The sequence below is a fragment of the Trichechus manatus genome, unplaced genomic scaffold, assembly GCF_000243295.1.
Source record: "Trichechus manatus latirostris isolate Lorelei unplaced genomic scaffold, TriManLat1.0 scaffold00221, whole genome shotgun sequence".
Taxonomy (NCBI): domain Eukaryota; kingdom Metazoa; phylum Chordata; class Mammalia; order Sirenia; family Trichechidae; genus Trichechus; species Trichechus manatus.
The window spans coordinates 2,575,539-2,581,538 of record NW_004444157.1 but is presented as its reverse complement, the minus strand read 5'-3'; the positions used below and the strand labels follow the sequence as shown (position 1 = coordinate 2,581,538).

General features: G+C 35.6%; 1 protein-coding gene across 1 annotated transcript in view; it reads right to left on the bottom strand.

The window, feature by feature from the left end:
• The window catches only part of IL1RAPL2 (interleukin 1 receptor accessory protein like 2), a 1,202,505-nt gene that overhangs the window by 344,922 nt on the left and 851,583 nt on the right, over positions 1 to 6,000 (bottom strand). The window lies entirely within an intron of this gene.

The following is a 6,000-nucleotide window of genomic DNA, read 5'->3' as shown; positions in this document are numbered from 1 at the left end:
GTTGTTAACCAATGTCATAAAACAGTATGTGTACTACTGTTTCATGAGAAACTATTTGTTCTGTAAGCCTTCACCTGAAGTACAATAAAAAAAAATGATTGTAGTGATGGTTGCACAACTCTATGTATATTTTAAAAATCATTGAAATATGTGCCTTAAATTGGTCAATTGTATGTTATATTGAACAATATTTCCATTAAGGAGTTAAAAACTAGGGTAAATAGTTGTGTCTATTTCATAGACTTGTTGGGAAGATTACATAATATAATCCATACAAAGTACTTAATATAGTACCTGTTAAGCAATCAATAATTTATAGCTCTACTACTACTACTACTAACAAAACAACAACAATTATTATTATTATTATTGAATTGCTCCCTACTAGACTGATAGGAGTTCCTGGGTGGCACAAACAGTTAAGTGCTTGGCTACTAACCAAAAGTCTGGAGTTAGAATTCACCCAGAGGCAACTCAGAAGAAAGGCCTGGTGATCTACTTCCAAAAGATCAGAGTCATTGAAAACCCTATGGAGCTCAGTTCTACTCTGAAACACATGGGGTCGCCATGAGTTGGAATCGACTTGACGGCAACTGGTTTGGTTTGATTTTATTAGACTGATACAACTAAGCTATAGAAACTTAGACAAAGTAAGGAAACCAATATCAGTCTCAAGCATTAACACTGCAGCCAATTCTTAGGGAAAAGGCTTGGCCCACATTTTCCAAAGCTGTAAATAATGCACATGTTGTACAATCTGGGAAGTAGAGTAGTTTGCAGTTTAGGGTAGCCCATGCTAAGCTTGTGCATGTTATCCTGAATAAATAAATCTTTTGGAAACAATTCACTAACCCTAGAATGTCTATGAGGGAGTGGGAAAGCTGCCATAAACCAGCTCCAATAATGCCTGCCAAGAAAGTTGAGTGAGCTCGTGATACCTTCTTTCTTTCTCTCCAAAGTCTTCAGTTACTCGAGATCACATGAAGGTCTTCAAGGAGTTATTTGAAGTTAAGAGGGTAGGGAGAGTACAAAAAAAAATACAAAGAAATTCCATGCTACCAGTATTATAGGAGCCCTGGTGGTGCAGTGGTTAAGCACTCGGCTGCTAACCAAAAAGTCAGTGGTTCAAACCCACCAGCCACTCCATGGGAGAAAGATGTGGCAATCTGCTCCCATAAAGATTTACAGTCTTGGAAACCCTATGGAGCAGTTCTACTCTGTCCTGTAGGGTCACTACAAGTCAGAATCGACTTAATGGCAATGGGTACCACCATTATACACATAATGCATACACCAAATCATTACTCTAGCTAATCAAATCATCATTGCTCTTTGTATTGACAGTAATTCTAGTTTGTCATTATAGTTCAATTGGTTGGTGACTTGCTTTTGACTGTTTGATCTATGTCAACTTTAGAAAAAAGTTGACTAATTTTGTTAAATTGAAGAGACTCAAGAGTTATCATGAGTTTCTATTTTTAGTGTTTGTCTGCCATACTGAAGCAAATGGTGGACAAGTTATAATTTCAAAGAGTTATATCTTTGGCAATTTTTAATTATTTTAAAATAAATCGTGTATTTTGGTTGAGGTCACAAAAATGTCATTGCATTGAGTGTAAGACATATCGTGCAGAACTGTTAATATACGAGGTCCTGCCACAAAAATGTCACCTTTTCCCATCTCTGTCTTGACAGTTATCACATTGCATTTCAATTTGGCTTACATATCTGTCTTCTTCACTAGACTGAGAACTCCTTAAGGTCAAGGACCTCATTTTATTCACCTCTATATCCCCAGGATGTAACAAGTCTTTTGCACTCAGTAAGAATGCAATAAATGTTTTTAGGGGAATAAAGTGTTAAAAAATAGATTTGGTTAAACAGCTAATTTCCTAATTTGGATTTAATTATTTATTTACTTTTTGCCTTCTAGTCCTGAGTATTGCATTAAATATTATATTTTGCTTTATTCTCTTGCAGTCTTTTACAGCGATCTCTTAGGGGATCTAATATAATTTTCAGTAGAAGCCGATATGCTGGGGAAATTGATTTCTGATGAAGATTAACACTCCTTATACACACAAAGAAAGTTTGAGCCAGTAGCACATAACACAGTCATAAAACATGAATTTGAATAGCCTGTACAAATAAAATAAATTCTGAATGAGAATAGAAAAGAAAGAAAAAGAATCTTTCATTTCAGATCAGATTCATCTAGAGATCAACTATTTGGCTTTTTGAAACTACTGAGGTAATCCAATTAGCTAGGACTATTCCACTGATCTGGGTTTTTCTGATACGCTTTAGGCCACTAGGCCATCTTTTTTTACTCTTTGATATAGAAAAAGAAAGTGAACAGTGTCAATATTTGTTTTATGCATAACACTGACTGGCTTATTTTAAGTTTTAGGAAACTTCCAAGAAGAAAATTATCATCATCGCTGAGAAGAACGGGCAATATTTTCAAATTCATCCTTGATTAAAATTAGATGGCAAATCTCAAATCTTTGCATCCAAATTTTTCATGGCCTTTTCAAAGCTTCTAGGAGTGCATTACATTTTGTGAACCATGCATGTGGGCTCTATAAAAAGCAGCATACAAAGCAGGGTCGACCTAGCATCAATACATTCCAAGTTCAGCACATGTAACTATAATGTTTTAACACCTCAGTATTCAAGGTATAATATAAATTAATACAATGTAATGCAATGTTATTTTTTCTTAGAAAAAATATTGAAAATATATTCCTTTTTGACTGCCAAAAAAAGAATTATCTCTGGTATATAAAAGTTTGTTTGTTAAATTTAAAGCTCAATTTACCTTCAGAGAAAGAAAATAAATTGAAGATAAAACCCATTGCCGTCAAGTCGATTCCGACTCATAGAGACAACTAAATTGGATTTCTGTGTGTGTTTTGTACACTGCTTTTGTCTTACATTACCACAGGCGGCTTCAGCTGTATAGGTCTGCCTTGTGAGAGCAGTAGTTTTCAGATTATTTTGTTAAGAACATATTTATCATCTCAAAATATATAGTTATTTGGTTAAGATTAATCGTCTTTCAGCATTATAATGTGAATGCAATTTAGCAACAACCAAACTGTCATCACTATGTCAGCAAAATCATATGTAAATTTCTAGAACCTTGTGGATGACTAATGGGTTACACTATAGGAGAGAGAAAGTCAAGACGTTTATTTTCCTCTAGAGATACAACAAATATCTGTACTGATGCAAACTCCATGCACTAAAAAGTATTTATTTCTACTGAAAATTTTCATTTACTCTATTGTTTTTAGAAATATGCCAAACTGAAAAATGATAGTAACCCTCAAATAAACATATAAACAGTTACTCTAGGCCATGTTTTCCGAAACTACCTTAAAGCTGATACTCAGGATTTCCCACATTTCTCATTTTGCATAAAACGGCTCCATGGGATCCTTGTCCATAGGAAAAACTGAATTGAGAATGATCTGGAGAAAACTAATTAATGTTTGTTCTGTCTATCTATTGTTGCTTAACAAACTACCTCTAATTTTGCGGCAAATGACAAACTATTTTGCTCATGATTTTTGGGGTCATCAATTTGGGAAGGGTTCTGCTGGGTGATTTGTGTTGAACCTACATGACATAAGCCAGGGCAGTTTGAGCTGGAGGATTCACTTCCAAGGTGGCTTCTTCACTCACATGTCTGGTGCCTTGGCCTCTCTCTCTACATAGTGTCTCACCCTCCAAGGCCTCTCAATGAGGTTTGAGCTTCTCACAGCATGGCAGTTTCTGGGTAATTAGACTCCTAACACTGTGGTTGGCTTCCCCCAGATTGAACAGTCCAAGAGACCTGGACAGAAGTTACAATGTATCTTTTGACACAGCTTCAGAAATCCTAGACTGTTACTTCTGCCATATTCTATTGTTCAAGTATTTTCCTAAGGCTAACCTAGGTTCAAGGGGAGGGAAATGAGAAACTACCTTTAGATAGTAGGAGTAGCAAAAAGAAAAAAAAATCCATGGCCAATTTTAATTTACCACAATGTTGCCTCAAATTTTAAGTGTTGGGATTTGGGAAACCCAAGCTTGGTAAAGTGCTTAGCCATTTGGATTGGATTGCTGCCATTTTTTTAAAATACAAGTTTGAGGATGTCTACAGCTGAATGTGCTTAATAAAATTTAGAAACAGAGGGAAAATCATTTGCAGAAGTTTTCATTATCTTACTGAATTCTGAAAGTTTTCTAGCCATGGACAGGGATATCCAATAGCCCCAGTTATCCTTCCCTATCTCTTTTTACACCTGAGGTTTTCAAAACCATCATCATTCTGACTGCAGACTTCCCACTGAAACCGAGGGACTCTTTAACACTTATACCACTCCTAATGTCACTTTACTATTGAGGTATACAAGCAAGTTACACAATGATTTCCAGTTATGAATAAATAACACTGTGGAAAAAGTTAAAATCGGTTAAGATTAACCAGTCATGTGCTCATTGAAATGCCAACGATCTGGTTTGACTGATTTTGTTTTTCTTTGTCTGAATTATACGGTTCTTTTAACATCTCAGAGAAACGGTCTTTCTGGGATGAAAAATGGGCAGGTCTCCATCCTTCCGTCATTAAGTTGTTCCAAACTGTGTTACAGACTGAAAACTGAAAAGCTCAGCATTGCATCTAATGTAAATTGGAAACAAATGATTTAATTAATTGTACAGAGTGGTGGTGGGGTGGGGTGTTCTGGCATATATATCGGAATTTGTATTTATACAAAGCACACATCTTAGAGAAGTCCTGAACAGCACATACAGGTGTTGTACCCAGTGAACCTGAATGAAATGTACCCTCTACAAGGGCCCCTCTCCTTGCTTTAAAGCAGTACTTCTCAAACTTTTCTGTTGAAGTTTGCCTAATGGCAGAGGAGAATGAAGGAGTATCCCCCTCCTAAGGGCCACAAGCACAAAATGTACTCATGCTTTATTTGAAACATTTGAGTGAATTTTGTCTTATACTCCATAATATATCAGTTTCCATATAAAAACAATTTATCTACTCAAATTTTCCATGTAAACTAATGATACAAGATCATCTTATGACTTCATGTATCCCCTGGTAAACCATAGAGTACCCTTGAACTATTGTTATCCAAGTTTGAGATGGAGACATGTTAGTAAAAATTATTGAGGGTGGTCAGCACATCTAGATTTGGCATTAACAAAATGTAATGACTCCACAAAATAATATGGGGGGTTGGGGTGGGAGAGAAATAGTCTAATATTTCAAGCTTTATCTACAAAATTGTCACCACTTCCTCAGGCCACTCTTGACATGTTTATTTTATATTCCCACTGTTTTTTTTTTTAATACTTAAATAACTTTGGTACTTATACTGCTAGGCTTCATTTAAAAATTAGGATGTGCTACATTTCACTTTAGAAAAATGAACAAGCTCTTACTAATGTAATTTTCTCTCTCCCATTTTCAACATACAAATAAGCCTCTAACAATCCAAGCTGGATTGGAAAGCTCAAAAGTTGAATAAAAATTTCCAAAATGATTGAAATATTGGGGCCAATTCATCTTCCTTGGCTGTATAATAGGTAGGTACCACTATGGTCACAGGTTTCAATAAATCATATATCCAAAATAAGCCTAATACATTTCCAGCATATTTACTCAGTTCTCTTGTGGTTCTCTCAGATTGCTAGGATGAAACCCAAGATAGATGAAAGTTCACAGATGCTAAAGGAAATGGTTTAGGTTAAAGGCTACAGTTTAAAAGAGATCCTAGCAGCCCTCTGATTTTCAAGCCTACAGTTCTTGAAATACAAGGATTTGTGGTAGGGGACTCAAAAAAGAGGCTCAACATCTTGTGTCCTTATTTGAGTCAGTAAAAAGACAGTAGCACCCATAAATCAACTTGTTACTTTTCCCAACACCATATGATTCATAAATATTCAGGATCCCAACCTAAAAACAAGTTTTAAATATCCCTGGATTGTGTTATT